The sequence below is a fragment of the Lissotriton vulgaris genome, chromosome 1_1 (genome assembly GCF_964263255.1).
Source record: "Lissotriton vulgaris chromosome 1_1, aLisVul1.2, whole genome shotgun sequence".
Classification (NCBI taxonomy): domain Eukaryota; kingdom Metazoa; phylum Chordata; class Amphibia; order Caudata; family Salamandridae; genus Lissotriton; species Lissotriton vulgaris.
In genome coordinates, this window is record NC_141685.1 from 249,473,604 (window position 1) to 249,488,387 (window position 14,784).

Below are 14,784 nucleotides of genomic sequence, written 5' to 3' on the forward strand. Positions count from 1 at the left end.
GATTGCAGCTGCTGCCCACCTCTGTTAAATCATGGGGGGACAAGACGTCTCCTCCCGAACTCCCGAGACACGTGCTCCCCTGGTGTGTGTATGGAGGTGAGTGGAGACACCTGCTCCCCTGTGGTGTGTATGGAGGTGAGTGGAGACACCTGCTCCCCTGGTGTGTGTATGGAGGTGAGTGGAGACACGTGCTCCCCTGTGGTGTGTATGGAGGTGAGTTGAGACACCTGATCCCCTGTTGTGTGTATGGAGGTGAGTGGAGACACCTGCTCCCCTGGTGTGTGTATGGAGGTGAGTGGTGACCCGTGCGCCCCTGTTGTGTGTATGGAGGTGAGTGGAGACACCTGCGCCCCTGTTCTGTGTATGGAGGTGAGTGGAGACACCTGCTCCCCTGTTGTGTGTATGGAGGTGAGTGGAGACACCTGCTCCCCTGTGGTGTGTATGGAGGTGAGTGGAGACACGTGCGCACCTGGTGTGTGTATGGAGGTGAGTGGAGACACGTGCGCCCCTGTTGTGTGTATGGAGGTGAGTGGAGACACGTGCGCCCCTGTGGTGTGTATGGAGGTGAGTGGAGACACGTGCGCACCTGGTGTGTGTATGGAGGTGAGTGGAGACATGTGCTCCCCTGTTGTGTGTATGGAGGTGAGTCGAGACACGTGCTCCCCTGTTGTGTGTATGGAGGTGAGTGGAGACACCTGCTCCCCTGTTGCGTGTATGGAGGTGAGTGGAGACACCTGCTCCCCTGTTGTGTGTATGGATGTGAGTGGAGACACCTGCTCCCCTGTTGTGTGTATGGAGGTGAGTGGAGACACCTGCTCCCCTGTTGTGTGTATGGAGGTGAGTGGAAACACCTGCTCCTCTGTTGTGTGTATGGAGGTGAGTGGAGACACCTGCTCCCCTGTTGTGTGTATGGAGGTGAGTGGAAACACCTGCTCCTCTGTTGTGTGTATGGAGGTGAGTGGAGACACCTGCTCCCCTGTTGTGTGTATGGAGGTGAGTGGAGACACCTGCTCCCCTGTTGTGTGTATGGAGGTGAGTGGAAACACCTGCTCCTCTGTTGTGTGTATGGAGGTGAGTGGAGACACGCGCTCCCCTGTTGTGTGTATGGAGGTGAGTGGAGACACGCGCTCCCCTGTTGTGTGTATGGAGGTGAGTGGAGACACGCGCTCCCCTTTTGTGTGTATGGAGGTGAGTGGGGACACGCGCTCCCCTGTTGTGTGTATGGAGGTGAGTGGAGACACGCGCTCCCCTGTTGTGTGTATGGAGGTGAGTGGAGACACGCGCTCCCCTGTTGTGTGTATGGAGGTGAGTCGAGACACGTGCTCCTCTGTTGTGTGTATGAAGGTGAGTGGAGACACCTGCTCCCCTGTTGCGTGCATGGAGGTGAGTGGAGACACGCGCTCCCCTGTTGTGTGCATGGAGGTGAGTGGAGACACGCGCTCCCCTGTTGTGTGTATGGAGCTGAGTGGCCCGTGTCCTGTCATGGTGAGAGGAGGCGCTGAGTGCCTTTAACAGGTGCATGGGTCTCAAGTCACGGTGCCTCACCACAACTTCAATCTACAGGTACTCTAAGGGCGCACGTCTTAAATAAGCATTGGCATAGCCAATAGGTCTCGCTTTTGGGACCTTATAAGTATTTAGTTATGCAGCTCAATATCCTTGGTATAACAACATCAACTGTTGCACTTATAAGGTCCCAAAGGCAAGACTTATTGGCTATGCCAATGCTTGTTTTTTTTGTTGTTAGCATAAACTCGGCCCACTGCCATTAGAGCTCTTTACGCGACGAACAGATTATATTTAACTTTTTTGCCCGACAGTTTTGGTGGAATTGTCATCACCCTTCATATGCTGGGTAGTTACCAATAAAGGTCAGAAATAAAACAAAAAGCATTTTTAATTTGTATCCGTTAACACTTTATTAAAGCCTTTCTTTTACACACTGCTTTCTTGTCTGTCTCCTTGTAAGTTATGCAGTGTGAAGGGCGCTGGAGTCAGGTCACTGTGTGTGTGACTGTTGTGCAGCTACAGGAGAAAGGTGTCCACACATGCACAGGAATGATAAAACACCTGTGTGTAGTGTCACGTGCCACCCAGCACCGCCTAAAGATAATGGGCCTCATTTATGAGGCTGTGTGTCACTTTTACGCCGCCGGTGCGTCACTTTTTGGGACACACCAGTGGCGTAAAAAATGTGCCTTGTTGTGCCATATTTACAAAGTGACGCATCTAGGTAGATGCGCCACTTTGTAAACCCCTGCGCCACATTATACCTGTGCCAGGTATAATGTATGCAAGGGGGGCGTATTGACGCAAGGAAGGGTCGTAGAAGTGACGCTGTGAAATCTATGAGATTTCACTGCGTCACTTTTAGGACGCCGTTGCGTCAAAATCTTGCGCCTACCTCACAGCCGGCGTAAGACTGACGCACGTCCTTTCACATGGGGCTTGCCCCATGTGAAAGGACGCATTGCTGGAGTTGCGTCACTTTTGTGATTACAGATACGTCAGAAATACTGACGTATCTGTAACTCCTTGCGACATGATGCGTCATATTATAAATATGACGCATCAATCATGACGCAAGGAGTGCGCACTGAGAAGTGACGCATCGCTGCTTTCACTCAGCGATGCGTCATTTCTCATAAATGAGGCCCCAGGTGCCAGCCTTATGTGCCAGACGCCACTATAGCAGCGGGTTCAATTATTCAAATGAGATTAGCTCATATTTTGCCAGTTCTGACAATTTACAGAAATATTAATAAAACGCAGACCTGCCGTATTGTGCACAGAAAACCCTTACAAAGCAACACCCCGCAGAGGCGAGTTTAAAGTGCACTGCAGACAAGTGAGGTAAACTGGAAGTAAATGTGATGTGTGGCGAAGACCACCTGTTCTGCCACCCGTGGGCACAACAGAGTCACTTATGATGGTGTGTACATTGAAACCATGCACGAGCACACGACATGCACGAGCACACGACACGCACGAGCCCAAGACATGCGCACGAGCACACGACACGCACGAGCACACGGCATGCACGAGCTGTGTCAGACGCGTCAATGGCAACAGATTGAGCAACTGGGAATCACAGAACAAACCTCTGTCTAGATTCTAGAGGCTCATTCTAGGAATGTGATGTGAGATAGAACATGTCTGGAGAATGCGTCATCACTGCAACTGCCCATCCGTCCTGCAGGTGGGGAATTAGCTCAGATGGTAGAGCGCTCGCTTAGCATGCGAGAGGTAGCGGGATCGATGCCCGCATTCTCCAATCTATATGCCTTTTACTCATTTAATTGTATTTATTGGTTTTTCAGAGAGTGTTATGTGATTAAGTGCTCATTTAGTTGCTATTATTAAAATAAAAAACTTCTCTTGCAATTTTATACGTTACATTTGCTAAAACCACCGTCGGTGTTTGGAAAATGGTTCATTTGGTCATGTTAAACGTAGTGTGTAAAGAGGAGAAAAGTTTATGGGGACTGGTATGGGCTTCTCATGGAGTCAACCCCGGAGGTTGCGGGGCCTGTGCTGTCACCAACTGAGTTATCTTCCAAGTAATCAGAAGGTGCAGGAGCGAGGACACTGGACACTGCCTGAGGATAGAGCTGGACCACTATGGGCCCTGCAAGCTGATGGATTGCATGAACCCACAGTAAGGGCAGTTCCTGCAGGCCCCTGGACCCCAGGGACTGCAGCTGCTGCCCACCTCTGTTAAATCATGGGGGGACAAGACGTCTCCTCCCGAACTCCCGAGACACGTGCTCCCCTGGTGTGTGTATGGAGGAGAGTGGAGACACGTGCTCCCCTGTTGTGTGTATGGAGGAGAGTGGAGACACGTGCTCCCCTGTTGTGTGTATGGAGGTGAGTGGAGACACCTGCTCCCCTGTGGTGTGTATGGAGGTGAGTGGAGACACCTGCTCCCCTGTTGTGTGTATGGAGGTGAGTGGAGACACGTGCGCACCTGTTGTGTGTATGGAGGTGAGTGGAGACACCTGCTCCCCTGGTGTGTGTATGGAGGTGAGTGGCGACACCTGCTCCCCTGGTGTGTGTATGGAGGTGAGTGGAGACACCTGCGCCCCTGTTGTGTGTATGGAGGTGAGTGGAGACACCTGCTCCCCTGGTGTGTGTATGGAGGTGAGTGGTGACCCGTGCGCCCCTGTTGTGTGTATGGAGGTGAGTGGAGACACCTGCTCCCCTGGTGTGTGTATGGAGGTGAGTGGTGACCCGTGCGCCCCTGTTGTGTGTATGGAGGTGAGTGGAGACACCTGCTCCCCTGTGGTGTGTATGGAGGTGAGTGGAGACACGCGCTCCCCTGTTGAGTGTATGGAGGTGAGTGGCGACACCTGCTCCCCTGGTGTGTGTATGGAGGTGAGTGGAGACACCTGCGCCCCTGTTGTGTGTATGGAGGTGAGTGGAGACACCTGCTCCCCTGGTGTGTGTATGGAGGTGAGTGGTGACCCGTGCGCCCCTGTTGTGTGTATGGAGGTGAGTGGAGACACCTGCGCCCCTGTTCTGTGTATGGAGGTGAGTGGAGACACCTGCTCCCCTGTTGTGTGTATGGAGGTGAGTGGAGACACCTGCTCCCCTGTGGTGTGTATGGAGGTGAGTGGAGACACGTGCGCACCTGTTGTGTGTATGGAGGTGAGTGGAGACACGTGCACCCCTGTTGTGTGTATGGAGGTGAGTGGAGACACGTGCGCCCCTGTGGTGTGTATGGAGGTGAGTGGAGACACGTGCGCACCTGGTGTGTGTATGGAGGTGAGTGGAGACATGTGCTCCCCTGTTGTGTGTATGGAGGTGAGTCGAGACACGTGCTCCCCTGTTGTGTGTATGGAGGTGAGTGGAGACACCTGCTCCCCTGTTGCGTGTATGGAGGTGAGTGGAGACACCTGCTCCCCTGTTGTGTGTATGGATGTGAGTGGAGACACCTGCTCCCCTGTTGTGTGTATGGAGGTGAGTGGAGACACCTGCTCCCCTGTTGTGTGTATGGAGGTGAGTGGAAACACCTGCTCCTCTGTTGTGTGTATGGAGGTGAGTGGAGACACCTGCTCCCCTGTTGTGTGTATGGAGGTGAGTGGAAACACCTGCTCCTCTGTTGTGTGTATGGAGGTGAGTGGAGACACCTGCTCCCCTGTTGTGTGTATGGAGGTGAGTGGAGACACCTGCTCCCCTGTTGTGTGTATGGAGGTGAGTGGAGACACCTGCTCCCCTGTTGTGTGTATGGAGGTGAGTGGAAACACCTGCTCCTCTGTTGTGTGTATGGAGGTGAGTGGAGACACCTGCTCCCCTGTTGTGTGTATGGAGGTGAGTGGAGACACGCGCTCCCCTGTTGTGTGTATGGAGGTGAGTGGAGACACGCGCTCCCCTTTTGTGTGTATGGAGGTGAGTGGAGACACGCGCTCCCCTGTTGTGTGTATGGAGGTGAGTGGGGACACGCGCTCCCCTGTTGTGTGTATGGAGGTGAGTGGAGACACGCGCTCCCCTGTTGTGTGTATGGAGGTGAGTGGAGACACGCGCTCCCCTGTTGTGTGTATGGAGGTGAGTCGAGACACGTGCTCCTCTGTTGTGTGTATGAAGGTGAGTGGAGACACCTGCTCCCCTGTTGCGTGCATGGAGGTGAGTGGAGACACGCGCTCCCCTGTTGTGTGCATGGAGGTGAGTGGAGACACGCGCTCCCCTGTTGTGTGTATGGAGCTGAGTGGCCCGTGTCCTGTCATGGTGAGAGCAGGCGCTGAGTGCCTTTAACAGGTGCATGGGTCTCAAGTCACGGTGCCTCACCACAACTTCAATCTACAGGTACTCTAAGGGCGCACGTCTTAAATAAGCATTGGCATAGCCAATAGGTCTCGCTTTTGGGACCTTATAAGTATTTAGTTATGCAGCTCAATATCCTTGGTATAACAACATCAACTGTTGCACTTATAAGGTCCCAAAGGCAAGACTTATTGGCTATGCCAATGCTTGTTTTTTTGCTGTTAGCATAAACTCGGCCCACTGCCATTAGAGCTCTTTACGCGACGAACAGATTATATTTAACTTTTTTGCCCAACAGTTTTGGTGGAATTGTCATCACCCTTCATATGCTGGGTAGTTACCAATAAAGGTCAGAAATAAAACAAAAAGCATTTTTAATTTGTATCCGTTAACACTTTATTAAAGCCTTTCTTTTACACACTGCTTTCTTGTCTGTCTCCTTGTAAGTTATGCAGTGTGAAGGGCGCTGGAGTCAGGTCACTGTGTGTGTGACTGTTGTGCAGCTACAGGAGAAAGGTGTCCACACATGCACAGGAATGATAAAACACCTGTGTGTAGTGTCACGTGCCACCCAGCACCGCCTAAAGATAATGGGCCTCATTTATGAGGCTGTGTGTCACTTTTACGCCGCCGGTGCGTCACTTTTTGGGACACACCAGTGGCGTAAAAAATGTGCCTTGTTGTGCCATATTTACAAAGTGACGCATCTAGGTAGATGCGCCACTTTGTAAACCCCTGCGCCACATTATACCTGTGCCAGGTATAATGTATGCAAGGGGGGCGTATTGACGCAAGGAAGGGTCGTAGAAGTGACGCTGTGAAATCTATGAGATTTCACTGCGTCACTTTTAGGACGCGTTGCGTCAAAATCTTGCGCCTACCTCACAGCCGGCGTAAGACTGACGCACGTCCTTTCACATGGGGCTTGCCCCATGTGAAAGGACGCATTGCTGGAGTTGCGTCACTTTTGTGATTACAGATACGTCAGAAATACTGACGTATCTGTAACTCCTTGCGACATGATGCGTCATACATTAAATATGACGCATCAGGAATGTCGCAAGGAGGGTGCACTGAGAAGTGACGCATCGCTGCTTTCACGCAGCGATGCGTCATTTCTCATAAATGAGGCCCCCTGTATGGATGTCAGCAGAGACCAGGAGAATGAAAACAGGAAGGGAGGAGGTATGTTAGAGATACAGGTGCTCCACTGCTTAAGACCTAGAGTAAATGGAAGCAAATAATAAATACAAATGGCGCCCTGCTCAATACCTAGAATAATATAAAACAAATGAAGTGAATAATAAAAGTACCGCAGGTCCCACCGAGATTTGAACTCGGATCGCTGGATTCAGAGTCCAGAGTGCTAACCATTACACCATGGAACCGGCTGGTCGCAACATTGTCACTTTTCAATCAAATGCCGACTTTCTATTGGTCAACAGTGTATGTTAAACGTCCAATCAAAGAAGTCTATTTCACAATTAACTCCTTAAAACACCATACACGAAACTTTGATTTAACCAACACATGGAAAGTGACACATTGATGCTTTAAAGTGTCCTTTGGGGAAGCGCTTAAGTTGCTTTAAGTGTTGGTGTAAAGAGGAGAAACGGCGGCACAGGAGCTGCCCCCACAGAGGAGATAAAACAGGAACTTCCTAAATCCTCATCTCCTATAAATCAACACAGCGGGTTATTAATGTCACAACACAGACTCTAAAAGCGCCTCTCCCATAGCACGGGCAGAGCAGGAAAGAAACGAGCATTTCACACGGTGAGAGCACAGGAAACGGGTGCCTTCGTTTTATGCCACCCGCAATTTATATATAACCTGTACTCTTCGTTGTGTGATAAAAGGCAAACATCGAACAACCCTTCATTGTATCGATTTGTAGCTTTTTCACTCCAGGACTTTAATACTACATCAGCTGCGCAGCAAGAGCTGGGGGGGGAACAGGAGCCGAGGGGTCGGGGTAAACCCCAAAGGGCTTTAGAATGATAGAAGGGAAGAGACGCAAGTGAGAGTTATTAAGACTTTCAGGGCCATTTTGGTTTGGAAGGAATAAAATACATTTTATAATGTTGCAACAACAAAAACTGTACTTCCCATACCGGGAGTCGAACCCGGGCCGCCTGGGTGAAAACCAGGAATCCTAACCGCTAGACCATATGGGAGGCTGACTGCAAGGGATGCAGTCTGTTGAGCATTTTTCTTCCTGTCTGACTTCGGTGTGCACATTTCCAGTTACACTGCCACCCATAAGGGTCCGACCATGAATTGGGTAACAGACCCCCGCACTCCTGACAAACCAGAAGGAAGGAGGGATCAAGATTTGTGCAACAACCTGCTCATGTCTCATTATTTACAACCCTGGAACTTCTCCAGACCCAGAGCCCAGGACCAGAGGACAGCAGCAGCCCCCGCACTGCCTCTCACTGCCCCCGCCCGAGCCAGACAAAGCCACGCCCCTCTCCCCAGGACCCCCCTTCACTCCTGTGTCTCCTCACCAGGCTGAGGGCACCACAGCCCCTCTCAGGTTACCGACCAGCTGCTTCTTTGAAACACACTCCCCTGCACCTGTCACAGGCCCGAGGCTGCCTTCTGGGGAGGGGGCTCCAGTTAACCTAACAGCACCGACCCCAGTCCTGATACTCGATTGGTTCACACAGAGGAGGGAGGACCAGCTCAGGCTTCTTCCCAGGTATCTTCAGATGCTCAGGGTGACCGCCAGGGGGCAGCACCGCCACAGCACTCACAGCCACAGGGCCCTGGAGCAGCAATGGGACATCAGCAGCATGACAAGGGCAGACCCCGAATAATCCCGCACAGCATTCTGGGAGAGCGGGGGAGGAGCCTCTGCGGTGTGTGTTTACAAAAGTAAACATCTGAGGTTAAAAGCAATAAACACACATTTGTAATCATTCTCTGCTGTGTATCCTGTTACTTGCCTTATCTTTGCATTGCGCCGCATTCATTGTAACCACTAGCGTGTGCATATTAGTTTATTTTGAGCGCTCTGCCGACTGAAACCACGAGCGTGCATTTATCATTCTATTGATAGCACTCTGCCGTTTGTAGCCACGAGCGTGTGTTTGTTTGTTTGTTTACTATTGTACTTTAGCGCTCTGCCGAGTGAAGCCATAAGCGTGGGTATATTAACCCATTCACAGCGCTCTGCCGATCTCTGCATTTTTGCTTGTCTCACGCGCATGCCCAGCTGTTGTGTGCGCTAGCTACCACTTATCATAGCGCCTGTGTAATCTGCACATTGCCGAGGACTCCTCATTAATATTATAAGCATTGGAACCACCATCCACTCGGTGTGCCCCTTCCTGTTGCAAAATGGACTCGGATTCCATTTTGTTTGTTGTTTGTGCCTCAGAGCCCCTCCTCTCCGCCCGACCCCGCCTCCCTGCTGACCCTCCCTCGTCCCTACCCCCCGCCAACCATTTATGACAGATGATTTTGCGCGCAGCGGTCACGCGCAGCGGTCACGCGCAGCGCTCGCGCCCCTTGCGCGCCGAAGGTGCGCCAAAGGTAAGCCCGTCTACGCCTGTCCGCGCCTGGACCGCGCCCAGCGCCCAACCCCCTGGCCCTCGCATTGCCCAGCCCTCCCGCATTACCTACGATGCCTCCACCCTCCTAGCCCTTAACCCCGGCCGCTCCCCCAACTGCGTCCAAGCCGCTCCTGGACACACCCATGGACCTTTCTCATGCTACTCCTGCAAATTCCTCGGCACCGACAACAACTCCGCTACGACCACACCACAGATTCCCGACCCCAACCACCTACAATGCATCTTGCTCAACACCCGATCGGTCCACAGGCACGCCATTGACCTATGGAATCTACTAGACACCATCTCTCCGGACGTCGCCTTCCTAACAGAAACATGGATGAACGCCTCTTCCGCCCCAGACATCACCATTGCCATCCCAGAAGATTATAAGATCATACGCAAGGACCGTACCGGCCACACAGGAGGAGGAATCGCTATCGTCCATAAGAAATCCATCCACATCTCAACCAGCTCTGACGTCAATCTCGCAAACTCTGAACACCTTCACTTCCAGATCCTCATCGACCCCAAGACCACACTCAGAGGCACCCTCCTTTACAGACCTCCAGGACCCCGCGCACAATTTAGTGAGGACATCACGGACTTCATCACTCCGCACGTGCTCCCCTCCAAAGATTACATCCTTCTGGGAGACCTCAATTTTCACCTTGAAAAGAACAACGACCACAACTCCACCACCCTTCTGGACAACCTCGCCAACCTCGGACTTAAACAACTGGTCACTTCCCCCACCCACATCGCAGGTCACACACTCGACCCTATCTTCACCTCCAGCAATCATGTCTCCTTCAGCCACACTACGGCTCTCCTCTGGACTGACCACAGCTGCATTCACTTTACCTACAACAAGCCCAAACCCAACAACCACCCCCAACCAACTCTGCAAAGAAACTGGAACAAAATCACCATCGACCAGATCTCCTCATCGCTTCTTCTAAACCCCCACTCCTCAAACCCCGACCAAGCCGCCACCAACCTCACCCTATGGTTATCCAACAGCGCCGACATCCTAGCACCACTGAAAAAACGACAAAGCAAACTTGGCAGCAAGAAGGCCTCCTGGTTCAACGATGATCTTAAGAAATCCAAGAAACTCTGCCGCTCCCTTGAGAAGGCCTGGAAAAAAGACCCAACCACCAGCACCAAGGACGCCTTCAAAAACGCCTCCCGCATACACCACCAACTGATCCGAAAGGCCAAGAAAACCGCCTTCAAGGACCGACTAGATAACGCCCACAACAGCAAGGAACTTTTCAACATCGTCAAGGAATTTACCAATCCCTCGGCCAACTCTAACGACATCACCCCCTCTCAAGCCCTCTGCGACTCCCTAGCCTCATTCTTCCACAACAAAATTGCAGACATCCACAACAGCTTCGACAACCAACCCGGAGACCAACCCATCCAACCATCTGCTGGACCTTCACCCCCCTCGAACATCCTTAATGACTGGAACCCAATCTCCACTGAGGACACCATCCGCCTGATGAACTCCATCCACTCAGGATCCCCCACAGACCCATGCCCTCACCACATCTTCAACAAAGCAGACTCCATCATAGCACCGCACCTCCGAGACGTCATCAACTGCTCCTTCTACTCCGCCACCTTCCCGGAAAGCTGGAAACACGCTGAACTCAGCGCCCTTCTGAAAAAACCCACAGCGGACCCCACCGAACTCAAAAACTACCGCCCCATCTCGCTCCTTCCATTCCCGGCCAAAGTAATCGAGAAAGCTGTCAACAACCAGCTCGCCGCCTTCCTCGAAGCCAACAAATCCCTCGACTCCTCACAGTCCGGCTTCCGAGCAAAACACAGCACTGAGACCGCCCTCATCGCAGCAACAGACGACATTCGAACCCTACTGGACAATGGAGACACAGTCTCCCTCATCCTCCTCGACCTCTCCGCAGCCTTCGACACAGTCTGCCATAGCACCCTTCTACAGCGCCTCAGAAACATCGGAATCCAAGGAAAGCACTAGAATGGATCACCTCGTTCCTCACCGGAAGAACCCAGAGAGTCCGCCTTCCACCATTCAAGTCAGAGGCCACTGAAGTCATCTGCGGCGTACCACAAGGATCTTCACTCAGCCCCACCCTTTTCAACGTATACATGAGCCCCCTCGCGGCCATCGCCCGCCAACACAACATCAACATCATCTCCTACGCGGATGACACTCAACTGATCCTATCACTCACCAATGACCCTAGCACCGCCAAAACGAACCTACACAAAGGAATGAAAGAAGTAGCCGAATGGATGAAACACAGCCGCCTGAAACTGAACTCAGATAAAACAGAAGTCCTTATCTTAGGTACCTCCCCCTCTGCATGGGACGACTCTTGGTGGCCAGAAGCCCTTGGAAAAGCACCCATCCCGACAGACCATGCACGGAACCTGGGCGTCATCCTGGATTCCTCACTTTCGATGAACAGACAAGTCAACGCCGTCTCTTCATCCTGCTTCAACATTCTTCGCATGCTCAAAAAAACATTTTGTTGGATCCCCACCGAAACTAGGAAAACGGTCACCCACGCTCTGGTCACGAGCCGACTGGACTATGGAAACACCCTCTACGCCGGTACTACCGCTAAACTCCAGAAAAAACTCCAACAAATCCAAAACGCCTCAGCCAGGCTCATATTAGACATCCCGCGTAAAGAACATATTTCTAGCCACCTGAAAAACCTCCACTGGCTTCCCGTCAATAAGAGGATCACTTTCCGGCTCCTAACCCACGCACACAAAGCACTCTACGAAATCGGACCAGAATGCCTCAACACTCGACTGTCCTTCTACATCCCCTCCCGCCAGCTACGATCATCCAACCAAGCCCTTGCCACTGTACCTCACATCAACAAAACCACCATGGGAGGTAGATCCTTCTCCTACCTGGCAGCTAAAACCTGGAACTCACTTCGCACTTACCTTCGCCTTACCCAGAACCACCTAGCATTCAGAAAGCAACTTAAAACGTGGATATTTGACAAGTAATTCCCCACCCCTCCTCAAGCGCCTTGAGACCCTCTGGGTATGTAGCGCGCTATATAAATCCTCTGACTTGACTTGACTTGACTAGTTCCCTTTTCACATCATGCCAAATTATAAAAACCAAATGGCGAAACTTTTACATATAGATAGGATACGACTGCAGCCTGGGCAGGCAAATAAAACACTCACAGTACAAATGTTTCCATGTTTATTCATGCCCCGGTTACTTACCGGTAATCTTCACTACTCCGAGTCCATGTCTTCCTCGCCACAGTAATCACATATGAGCCTCCGGCTCCACACAGAACTCCAAGTATAAAAAAAAAACAGCGCTCTAGTCTCCCTCCCCTCCTCCAAGATGGCCCCAGTGGCTCCAGCCAATCCCATAAAGGGACACAGAAGCACCAACACGACCTGAAGAACCAAGCCGCAGACATGAAGCCACCACCAGGGCCGGGAGGGAAGGGAAACTATACTGTGGCGAGGAAGACATGGACTCGGAGTAATGAAGATTACCGGTAAGTAACCGGGGCATTACCTCCTCGTCCTGTCTTCCTCGCCACAGTAATCACATATGAGCCGATACCAAAGCAATCAGCTTCATGTAAGGAAATAGACCACACCAGCAGTGCAGTGAAAACATACTTTAATGAACAGAGGTAAAGCAACAAAAAGGAAAACCTCTTAAGGAACCCCCGGTGACAAAACAGAAGAGGCAAAAGACACAGAACCCCCACCCCCAACCTGGAGGCGGTAATGGGACATGAAGGTATGCGGGGAAGACCACGTAGCAGCCCTGCAAACATCCTCCATGGACACCCCTTTGAAAGAAGCCCAGGATACAGCCACAGATCTGGTGGAACGACCCTGAACAGGAAGGGAGGGGACCTCAGAAACCGAAGCATAGGCCAACATAATGGCCTCCTTAATCCAACGACTGATCGTGGAGAGGGAGGGTTTCAGGCCCTGACGCGACAAACCAAAATTGACAAACAAGTTGTCCACTTTACAAAAGGAAGACGTGCGTGACAAATAAATCAACAAGGCACGACGAACATCCAATAAGTGCAAAAGGGAATCCTCAGCCGAGGACGGATCAGGACAATGAACCGGAAGAACCACCTCAGGAGACCGGTGAAAATAGGAATTCACTTTAGGAACAAAGGTAGGATGAGGGCGCAAGACCACACGGTCCGAAAAAACCAACAAAAATGGGGCAGAACGAAGGAAAGCACCCAACTCACCCATACGCCTGGCAGAAGCAATCGCCACAAGAAACACCACCTTGAGCGTCAAAAACTTCAAGTCCACCGACTCCAAAGGCTCGAAAGGAGCCAACTGTAAGGAACGTAAAACCAACGGAAGGTCCCAAGGAGGAGGACACATGATAGGACGGGGGCGTTGGAAAGAAAGAGACTTAAACAGTCGAGCAACCAATGGAGAAATTGAAACCAAAGGCAGGACATGAAAAGCCCGAATGGCGGCCCATTGAGCTCGAAGAGTTGAAATGGCCAAGCCCAACACAAACCCATCATTCAGAAAATCCAGAATGCGAGCCAGATCTAAAGAATCCAAAGACAGCCCACGTCCAACACACCAAGAATCAAAATTATCCCAGTGCTTGGCGTAGGACTTAAGCGTAGACGGCCGTCGTGACTGTTGAATGACCCCAGCCACAGTCACCGAACAACCTTCACGAATCAGAGAATCCCTCTCAAGAGCCAGGCCCGCAGACCCAGCGAACGGAATACAGGCAGGGGAAGAAGAGGACCCAACAGAGGATAAGGCACGAACGGCAATGTCCACCCCGGAGACACCGCCAACTCCAACAGTAGGGGATACCAAGGGCGACGCTTCCAACAAGGAGCAACCAGCAGCACAAAGGACCCCTCCCTCTTGATCTTCCGTAACACAGCAGGAAGCAGGGGAACAGGGGGGAACGCATACAACAGACCCTTCGGCCAAAGGAACGAAAGTGCGTCCACTCTCCAGGCATCCCGGCAAGGCATAATCGTGCAAAAGCAGCGGAACTGGGCATTTTCCCGGGAGGCAAACAGGTCCACAATCGGACACCCAAACCTCATCTGCAACCTCTTGAACATCCATCGCGTGAGGGACAAGGACCCCATGGAAGGAAAAACCCGGCTCAGACAATCCGCCACAGAATTCTCCGCTCCAGGCAGGTAAATGGCAGACAGGGACTCCAGATGCAACTCCGCCCAACAACAAATTTGACGGCTGAGGCAACTGAGGGAGCGAACCCTGCACCCCCCTTGATGGTTCACATAAGACATGACAACCTGATTGTCCGTTCGGATCTGCACGTGGTGACCCCGAACAAGATCCGAGAAATCCAACAGACCCAGAAGGACAGCCTTCAACTCCTTGTAGTTGGAGGAACATGATAACACCGACTGAGGCCAAATCCCCTGAGTCGTCGAATCCC

The 14,784-nt window shown here is 51.9% G+C and overlaps 3 non-coding genes across 3 annotated transcripts; 1 reads left to right on the top strand and 2 right to left on the bottom strand.

The window, feature by feature from the left end:
- The first annotated feature begins 3,201 nt into the window (after positions 1-3,201).
- Positions 3,202-3,274, top strand: TRNAA-AGC (transfer RNA alanine (anticodon AGC)). The gene has a single exon. It is a non-coding gene; the product is annotated as a tRNA-Ala (tRNA).
- A 3,802-nt stretch (positions 3,275-7,076) lies between these two features.
- On the bottom strand, positions 7,077-7,148 carry TRNAQ-CUG (transfer RNA glutamine (anticodon CUG)). The gene has a single exon. It is a non-coding gene; the product is annotated as a tRNA-Gln (tRNA).
- A 717-nt stretch (positions 7,149-7,865) lies between these two features.
- TRNAE-UUC (transfer RNA glutamic acid (anticodon UUC)) lies at positions 7,866-7,937 on the bottom strand. Its single transcript has one exon. It is a non-coding gene; the product is annotated as a tRNA-Glu (tRNA).
- Between the last annotated feature and the right edge of the window lie 6,847 nt (positions 7,938-14,784).